This window comes from Triticum dicoccoides, chromosome 7A, assembly GCF_002162155.2.
Source record: "Triticum dicoccoides isolate Atlit2015 ecotype Zavitan chromosome 7A, WEW_v2.0, whole genome shotgun sequence".
NCBI lineage: Eukaryota > Viridiplantae > Streptophyta > Magnoliopsida > Poales > Poaceae > Triticum > Triticum dicoccoides.
The window spans coordinates 232,468,207-232,478,495 of NC_041392.1; positions in this window are offsets into that span (position 1 = coordinate 232,468,207).

The following is a 10,289-nucleotide window of genomic DNA, read 5'->3' on the forward strand; positions in this document are numbered from 1 at the left end:
GTCATTTCGCTTGAAGCGGTTGAAGAGGTTGTGAAGGACACTGATTCTCTGATCTCTCTGGGTTGAGATGCCTTCATTGACCTTGGAGAGCCAGTGCCAGACCAGCTTGGATGTCTTCAAAGCACTCACACGGCCATACTGTCCTTTGGTCAGATGACCACAGATGATATTCTTGGCAGTAGAGTCCAGTTGAACAAATTTCTTGACATCAGCAGCAGTGACACCTTCTCCAGCCTTGGGAACGCCGTTCTCGACGACATACCATAGGTCGACGTCAATGGCTTCAAGATGCATGCGCATCTTATTCTTCCAGTAGGGATATTCATTTCCATTGAAGAAGGGGCACGCAGCGGAGACTTTAATTATCCCTGCAGTCGACATAGCTAAAACTCCAGGTGGTTAAACTGAATCACATAGAACAAGGGAGCACCTTGCTCTGATACCAATTGAAAGTGCATTATATCGACTAGAGGGGGGGATGAATAGGCGATTTTTATGAAAGTCTTCAGAACATAGAAGGTTTGAAGACAAACGATAAAATTAAACCTATTACCATGCAGCGGAAGGTAGACTACACTAGGCAAACCATAGTCAAGTATTCAATGAAGTGAAAGCACAAAGACTAATAGCAGCTAGGTAGTAAGGATCAGGTAGGAAGATATGGTGAAGCCAAACAGAACACGTAGTCACTCAGTGAAGACAAATGATAGTGCAAACATATAATGACTTCACAAGGAGTAATAGTAAGTAAAGTGAAGTGAAGATGAAACCAGTGACTCGTTGAAGACAATGATTTGTTGGACCAGTTCCAGTTGCTGTGACAACTGTACGTCTGGTTGGAGCGGCTAGGTATTTAAACCTTAGGACACACAGTCCCGAACACCCAGTCCTCACCGTATTCTCCTTGAGCTAAGGTCACATAGACCTCGCCCAATCACTCTGGTAAGTCTTCAAGGTAGACTCCCAAACCTTCACAGACTTCGTTCATCGGCAATCCACAATGTCTCTTGGATGCTCAGAACGCGACGCCTAACCGGCTGGAGGATGCACAGTCCTCAAGTGTAATAAGTCTTCAGATCACACAGACAAGAAGACTTAAGTGATGCCCAATTCTCTCTGGCTCTGGTGGTTAGGGCTTTATCCTCGCAAGGAATTCTCTCTCAAAGGCTTCGAGGTGGGTTGCTCTCAAATGACAAAAGCCGTACTTTCAATCTGAGCAGCCGACCGTTTATGGTTGTAGGGGGTGGGCTATTTATAGCCACTTGGCAACCCGACCTGATTTGTCCGAAATGACCCTGGGTCACTAAGGAACTGACACGTGTTCCAACGGTCAGATTTCAAACTCACACGGCAACTTTACTTGGGCTACAATCAAAGTTGACTTGTTCGACTCTGGACAAGATTCGCTCTCATAGTCTTCACTCGAAGACATAGGTTTTTTTGGTTTAGGCATCACTTCAGTCATTCTGACTGGTTCTCTTGGACCCCACTTAACAGTACGGTGGTTCCTATGACTCAACACAAAAGAAAAAGAACTACGAAAGATCTAAGTCTTCGAGCTCCATAGGCTTCATATAGTGTCTTCTCTTGTCATAGTCTTCAATGTGAATATCTTCATATACCACCTTTGACTTCAATGTCTTCATACATTTTTAGGGTCATCTCTGTTAGTAAAACCGAATCAATGAGGGACTTCTACCTGTGTTATCCTGCAATTCTCACAAACACATTAGTCCCTCAACTAGGTTTGTCATCAATACTCCAAAACCAACTAGGGGTGGCACTAGATGCACTTACACAAAGTATTATGGTGGGAGTGAATTCTCTAAAAAATGGTTATATCTGGTGGATTGGAAATGGACAAAATATTGATATTTGGATAGATGCATGGATTCCGAATTGTACGAATAGGCAGTCATTACTCCTAGAAGGGGGCATCTACTGTCAAAGCTTTCTGATCTCATTGATCCAATCATGAGTTCTTGGGATTAAGATTTGGTGAAAAAACTTTGTGGCCAATTGATGATCAAAGGGTGCTCGCGATCCCCCTCCCGATGCATAATATGTCGGATTTCATTCCTTGGAGCTATAAAAATGGCCTTTTCACTATACGACCGCCTTATTTGGAGGAATGGAACAAACAACATGGGATAAAATTGCAACATGCAAATGGTATGGGAAGAACCAATGTTAATCCTATTTGGGGTAAGATTTGGGAACTATCTTGCCGGCAAAGGTAAATTTTTTCATCTGGCGTACTTTGCATGGAACCCTCATGTGTCGTGTTATGCCTCCTAATAGGCACATTAAAGTATCGCCCACTTGCCCATCATGCCCGAATGGGGCAAAGGATAGAAATCACGTCTTGTTTATGTGTTAGAGGGCAAAAGAGGTGTGGGGCAAGTTAGGATTGCATGAGGTGATCAATAAAGCTTGGTGTTGCTGATCATGCGGGGGAGGCGGTATTGGAATTCTTACTTCTTATGCCAGATCGAGATTTAGCGATAGTGGGTTCTCAAAATGCACGTGAATTGATTTCTATTAGAGCTTGGTGTTTATGGTGGTTTAGACGTAAACTGGTTCATGAAGGAAAGTTTCAAGATGCACACCAAACTTCCATGGGTGCCCGCACTATGACAACAAATTATGTTGATGCATATTCCCCTAAGGCTACTAGTAAAACAGGGGGATGGAGCAGACCTCCTATGGGTTTTGTTAAGCTGAATGTTGATGCTTCTTCGATCATGATTTGCTTAGGGGCACAACTAGGGCTATCCTCAGAGATGATAAAGGAAGATTACATTGTCGGTGGAAATTGGAGGATTGATTGGTTTGCAGATGTATTAACAATAGAATCTTTGGCTCTAAGTTTCGGCTTATTCCTTGCATAGAAGGTGGGTTGCAATCGTCTTGTCATTAACTCTAACAATATGGAGGTGATTGACGCAATGAACAATGGAGGACATTCAGCATGAGCAGCGACAACAATGTTCGATGATTGCTATTTCATAGCTTGTGATTTTCCTCTTATTAGGTTCGAACATTGTAATAGGGAAGCAAATAAGGTGGCTCATGAACTTGCTAGGCTAGCGAATTTTCCATCCATAGGGATTAGTTTGAGGAGCCTATATGTGATATTGCACCTTTTCTTATTGATGATGTAACAACTATTTCTAATTAATAAAGTTGATGTTTATTTCAAAAAACAAAGTATCTCTATCTCTACTATTGTAAAAGGGGTTATGTGTTCGTTTCATTTCGTTTGCTTCTGCCTCCCTTCATCCCGCACATGAAAATTGGCGAAAAAACCCGGGCCCGTAGGACCGAAACTAATGCACATCTTCTCATCCTACCATCGTTAGCCATTGTACGACCAAAACCTAGATAGTGTCTAACTCTTGTAGCCGCACCCCCACCCTCTCCCCCTCCCATGCTTCCTAATCTCCCGTTGTCATCCCACCAGTGCTTCACCATGGTGGTCCTCACCCTTGCACCATTGGGTTCGCCTCGCCACAGGTAGGCCCGGCATGGAGGCATGGGAGAGGTTTTACGGGATCCTCGTCACCAATGCCACCCGCAAGGTCTCTGATGAGGACAACCGAATTGCCGACGTGTTCGTGCTCAGCAAGGAGTTCTCTAGCAGTAATACATTGAGGTACGATTTGTTGGCCCTAGCCCCTGCTCGTCTGGATCTGCATTGGCTTGGGGATTTTTTAAAACAATTGTTAAATCATCTTCATGATGCCTCCTCGCTTCCCCACTGGTGAAACGTTGGCAGTGGCCTCCCTTGCGACGTCGGTACCCTGACATGGTAACGAACATCTCTTCAAATACTGGTATCCACATCACCCTCTAGTGGTGGTTGGCCCCTACAATGAGGCGTGGCGATTGCATGCACTTGCCCCGTCAAAAAACAGCATGTCATGCTTGGCACTCCTCTGATCTGCCGCTTGGTTGCAAAACTAGGAGACAAATGGGCATATCTGCAATAACTTCACCTTCTTGTTTGCCTAGGTGGTTCACACATTCGCTTTCATCTGTGAATGATGTACCAAGCATGGCATGCTGTTTTTTATTAGTCTGAACTATTTTTTATGCAGGGAGGTCAGGCCCCATCTTTTGAATGATACTCATGATTGGAAAACATATGTACTTTGTCTTGCGACTCTTTGATAACGTTTGCAACTTGTAATTGTTACCTTGTAAGCTGATAGGTAGGATAGTGAAATGGTTGAAGCCTGATGGACATATTTTCATTAGGGAATCAATTATTCTACCAACTGGGAGATTCCAAGAGGAGATGATGTAGGGTAGGAACCGTAGATGACCTAATCTTTCACAACTTGGAGGTGGGGATTCAAGAGGAAGACAAATCACATGAGAGAACACTCAGAGACAAGTCCAAATCACATATCCACTAGAATTGCAATCACACAAGATTCACAAGAGTACAAATCAACAAAGGGAAATAGCAACTTGGTAGATTTCATCTCAAATCCATGGTGGAGATGAGATCTTGGACATACATAATTCTTCCCAAAGCTCTAGGAGAGATGGGGGCTTGCATCCATGAGTGGAGCTTCCCTTCTAAGGGTCTTGCATCCACTTGGGATCTTCTTCAAAGGAGGTCTTGGCCTCCAAGAGGTGGATAAATGAGCAAAGCTCTCTCTAGTTCTTCATATATGCTTTGTTAGCCCCAATTCATTCAAGTGAAGGGGTATATATAGTCTAGGGGTGAGAGATGGATACAAGGGCCAAGACCCGAAGTTGTGCGCAGATAGTCACCGGATGTCCAGTGGTTACCACATGTCTCGTCGTTCCTGATGTACCGGATGTCCGATGTTGGACCAGATGGTTGGTGGCTCATGGGGTACCAGATGTCTATTGGTCTTCAGACTTCTGTTAATTTCTTCCCTAGCATAATGGACAGTGGCACCGGATGTTTACTCCTTCAGGAGCTACCGGATGTCCGGTCAATGTAGACTTGAACTTTGTTGGTTCCTTCTAGCTATTGCTCCTGGTGTTGCACCATATGCCCAGTGATTCCACTTGATGTCCGGTGGCTGATGCTTACCAGCACTCCTTCCTTTGCCCCGCTTGCTCCCCTTTGCTGCCGTGTTGTCCAAATGCTCCTAGTTTCTTCATGACTTTCTCCTTGGTACCTAATCACGCATAGCGTCTCTATCTTAGTTCACCTCATGTCCAGTGGCACATGCATGAGGTCTTGATAAAGGTCCACTTGGTGCTTGGGGAGTTGGTGTGGTGTCCATGGAAATTACCGTAGGGTGCTCAACTCCATTTCCCCTCCCCCTGGGAAAGATCCGCTCTCGAATCATGAACCACATCACCATGGTAAGGGGTCAAGTCCATGAAATTCTAGACATCGCTGAAAGTGCAACTAATCCCTGGGTGGTTTTGGTAATTCATAACAATATATATGTCATTGAACTAATGCCTATTCAAGATAGATTTCAGAAAAGTTCAATGATTGGCATGGCAAGGACATGAGAATGTGGACCCCTCAAAATGCTAAGGACATGGATCAGCAAAGCTTCAAGACTCTACATTTTTGGTTAAGTGATCCAAGATCACATTGAGTCCATAGGAAAGCCAATACTATTAAAAGGGGATGAGGTTTTGATCATGACTCAATTGCTCAAAGTGTTTGAAGATATTTCTCCAAAACCCTTAACCACTTTCTCCAAGTCATATATATCCAAACTATACAAGTACAACTCGGTCCCACCAAAATCATCCCATCCGGACTCACCGAGTTGATCCTACACTATGCTAGAGCCAAACCCTAGAGTTTGGGTCTCACCGAGATGATGATCGGTCCCAAAGATTTGCACTGACCAAGTTTCTTTAACCCAATTGCTTTACTTCAGAATTACCAACTTGAACCGATTGGAATTATCAAAATGCAGCCTAGCTTTGGTCATCACATATCAGTCCGTTTGAGATTCTTTGTTTGGTCCCACCAAAAAGCCAAACGTTCAAATCTTTTACACAGGTCGGTCTCACCGAGTTTTTTGTTCGGTGTCACCAAGTAGAGTCAAAAGGTTGTAATGATTGGATTTTTGGTGAAGGCTATATATACCCCTCCACCCCACTTACTCTATGAGAGAGCCATCAGAACAAAACTACACTTCCACCATTCATTTTCTAAGATAGAACCACCTACTCATGTGTTGAGATCAAGGCATTCCAATCCATCCATTTGAACCTTGATTTCTAGCCTCCCCAAATTTCTTTCCATACAATCCCTTCTCCTACCCAAGACAAATGTGAGAGAAATAGATTGAGTGTTGAGGATACTACCTTTGGAAGCACAAGAGTAAGGAGTTCATTGTCAACAACACCATCTATTACCTGTTGGAGAGTGGTGTCTCCTAGATTGGTTAGGTGTCACTTGGGAATCTCCAAGATCTTGTGGAGTTGAACCTAGGAGTTTGTAAGGGCAAGGAGATCACCTACTTCATGAAGATCTACCTGAGTGAGGCTAGTCCTTCGTAGACGTAAGCCATGGTGGAATATCGTACCGTGTGCACATTGATCCAAATGATGCCCAATTACAAAGATCTCAAGCCAACGGAAGTCCTTGGAAGGATTGTTGCTCATGAGATGTCACACAAGGACAAGGAGGAGCCACACAACAATTCAAGCGGTGCTTACAAAAGCCTCAAGTGATGCTCCCACAAAATCAAGTGACAAGATAGTATCCAATGAAGAAATAAGCTTAATGGTGAAGAACTTCAATAAGTTCTACAAGAATAGAAGCAAAGAGAGAGGCTCCAACTCAAGACATTATGAGCAAAGATCATCAAGTCTTGACCGTAATTGCTACAATTGTTAAAGACCCGGACACTTTTCCAATGAGTGTATGAAACCTCACAAGAAAAGAGATGAATCACCTAGAAGGAAGAGTAAAAGATATGAATCACCTCATAGAGAGAGGACTAGAGATGATTGTTATGAATGAAGACATTCTCAGAGGAACAAGGATCTGGAAAGATAATACAAGTCAACCAAGAGCTACACTAGAAGAATACATCAAGCACATGTTGGTGAATGGGTTTCCGACTCCGACAACCAATCCGAGAGAAGTTATCACTCCGACTCCGACTCTGGTCAAGATGAATGTGTTTCCGTACTTGCTCTCGTTTCCCCCAACTCCTATGACCTAGTTGATTCACCAAATGAAGGAATTGGAAGATGCTTCATGGCTAAAGGCCCCAATGTATCACACGCCGAGTATCTTGACTTCTTAATAATGATGAGGATGATTTGCTAGGTGATGATGACTTCCTTGTTGATAAAACTAGTGATGTGAGCTATAACGAACTTGTTGATGGAAATATCCCCTAGAGGCAATAATAAAATGGTTATTATTATATTTCCTAAATCATGATAAAGGTTTATTATTCATGCTAGAATTGTATTGATCGGAAACTTAAATACATGTGTGGATACATAAACAAATACCATGTCCCTAGTAAGCCTCTACCAGACTAGCTCGTTGATCAAAGATGGTTAAGGTTTCCTAACCATAGACATGTGTTGTCATTTGATAACGGGGTCACATCATTATGATAATGATGTGATGGACAAGACCCATCTGTTAGCTTAACATATTGATCGTTCAGTTTATTGCTATTGCTTTCTTCATGTCAAATACATATTCCTTCGACTATGAGATTATGCAACTCCCGGTTACCGGAGGAATACATTATGTGCTATCAAATGTCACAACGTAACTGGGTGATCATAAAGATGCTCTACAGGTATCTCCGAAGGTGTTTGTCGAGTTGTCATAGACCGAGATTAGGATTTGCCACTCCGAGTATCGGAGTGGTATCTCTCGGCCCTCTCGGTAATATGCATCATAAGCTTGCAAGCAAATGACTAAGGAGTTTAGTCACGAGGTGATGTATTATGGAACAAGTAAATAGACTTGCCGGTAACGATATTGAACTAGGTATGAAGATACCGACGATCGAATCTCGGGCAAGTTACATACCGATGGGCAAAGAGAATTACGTATGTTGTCATAACGGTTCGACAGATAAAGATCTTCATAGAATACGTAGGAGCCAATATGGGCATCCAGGTTCCGCTATTGGTTATTGACTAAAGAGGTGTCTCGGCCATGTCTACATAGTTCTCAAACCCATAGGGTCTGCACGCTTAACGTTCGTTGACGATATATTGTTCTATGAGTTATATGATTTGGTTACTGAATCTTGTTCGGAGTCCTGGATGAGATCATGGACACGACGAGGATCGGAATGGTTAAGAGGTAAAGATTGATATATAGTACGATGGTATTCGGACACCGAAAGAGTTTTAGAGTGCACCAGGTAGTCATCGGGTCACCGGAAGGGGTTCCGGACACCCGTGGTAAGTGTATGGGCCTAATGGGCCAAAGGGGGGGACAAATCAGCCCCTGGTGCGTCCCTTCCTTGGAAAGAAGGCCGTAGGGGAAGGAAAGGGGAGGTGAGGCCCCTCCTTCCTTTCCCTCCTCAAGTGGGAAAGTAAAGGGGGGCTCCACCCTCCCTTGCCTTTCCCCCGCACTTATACAAGGCAGGGGGAGGGCGCGGCTTGGGACATACCCCAAGTACGATTCCTCCTACTTGGGCGCCCCTTTGGCCGCTCCTCCCTCCCAACCACCTATATATATGTGGGAGGGGGCGCCTAGCACAAGGACATCAATCCCTTAGCCGTGTGCGGCGCCCCCTCACCGTTTACACCCCAGTCATATTTTCGTAGTGCTTAGGCGAAGCCCTGCACATATCACTTCACCATTACCACGCCATCGTGTTGTCGGAACTCATCTACTACCTCCCGTTTTGCTGGATCAAGAAGGCGGAGGATGTCACCGAGTTGAACCTATGCATAACGCGGAGGTGCCGTGCGTTCGGTACTTGATCGGTTGGAGCGCGAAGAAGTTCGATTACATCAACCGCGTTAACAAACGATTCCGCTTACGGTCTACGAGGGTACGTATATACACTCTCCCCTTATCGTTGCTATGCATCTCCATGGATAGATCTTGTGTGTGCGTAGAATTTTTTTTGTTTTCCATGCAACGTTTCCCAACACCTGCTAGTAATCATGGTAGTCAAGATGAAACGAATGACAATGTTGTCGGTTTCTAAGAACCTACATATGAGTTGTGTGCAACAACCCTTTGATAATTCGGCAAGGGATTGAACACGTCTAGCAATCCTAAGTCATGATGAACAATGGTGGATGAACTACAGATGAACACAAAGAACTACCCAGGTTCAAGCCACCTTCTTCGTGTAATGCCCTACTCCTACCTTGTTTCTTATTACAATGGTAGAGAGCTACGATGTGTGTCTATTACAAGATCAAAAGATTGACCCTTGGCGAGGCTTTGGTCTCCCCTATTTATAGTGTTGATGGAGGGCCTGCTGGAGGCTCTTATTGGCCAATATACATTGGGGTAGGCTAGTGTAGCTTGTACCATGGAGGCATGGTTGCCCATAGTATGCTGGTACGAGTGATGACGACGACCTCCCGGAGCAGTGTATTATCCCTGGGTACTTATCTTCCTCCTCCTTCGGTATATGTTGGGCAGCAGCGAGGTACTGCCACTGTAGCAACATGGACAGAAGGCAAATTTTACTGTGGCTGCTACGTGTGACTTTGTCCACATGGACCCCACCGGAGCCCATGCATGAGGACTATTTGTACACCCCTAGCCTGCCACCTAATATCGGTTGTCGTCCTTCCGGCCATGGGTTGCTGCCCATCATCCCTGAGATCGAGGTCTTCTCTTCTCAGACGTGTTGACGCATCTGATACTTCCATTTTTCATCATGTTTTCTTACTGTTATTTATAATGTTTTTATCCATAATAATGCTTTTTGGAGTAATTCTAATGCCTTTTCTCCCATAACTTGCAAGGAACACACTAAGAGGGAGAATTCTGGCAGCTGGAAATCTGGACCTGGAAAAGCTACATCAGGCCACCTATTCTGCACAACTCCAAATGATTTGAAACTTTACGGATATTTTTTATGGATTATTTGAGAAATACTAGAGCCAATAAAGAGCAGAGGGGGCCACCGGGTGGGCACAACCCACCTAGGCGCGCCGCCCCCCCCCCCCCCGGTGCGCCCTCGTGGGTTGTGGCATCCTCGGCCCACCTCCAGTGCCCATCTTCTGGTATGTAAGTCATTTTGACCTAGTAAAAATCAGAGGAGGACTTTCGGGACAAAGCGCCGCGACCTCGAGGCAAAACTTGGGAGGAGCACTTTTGC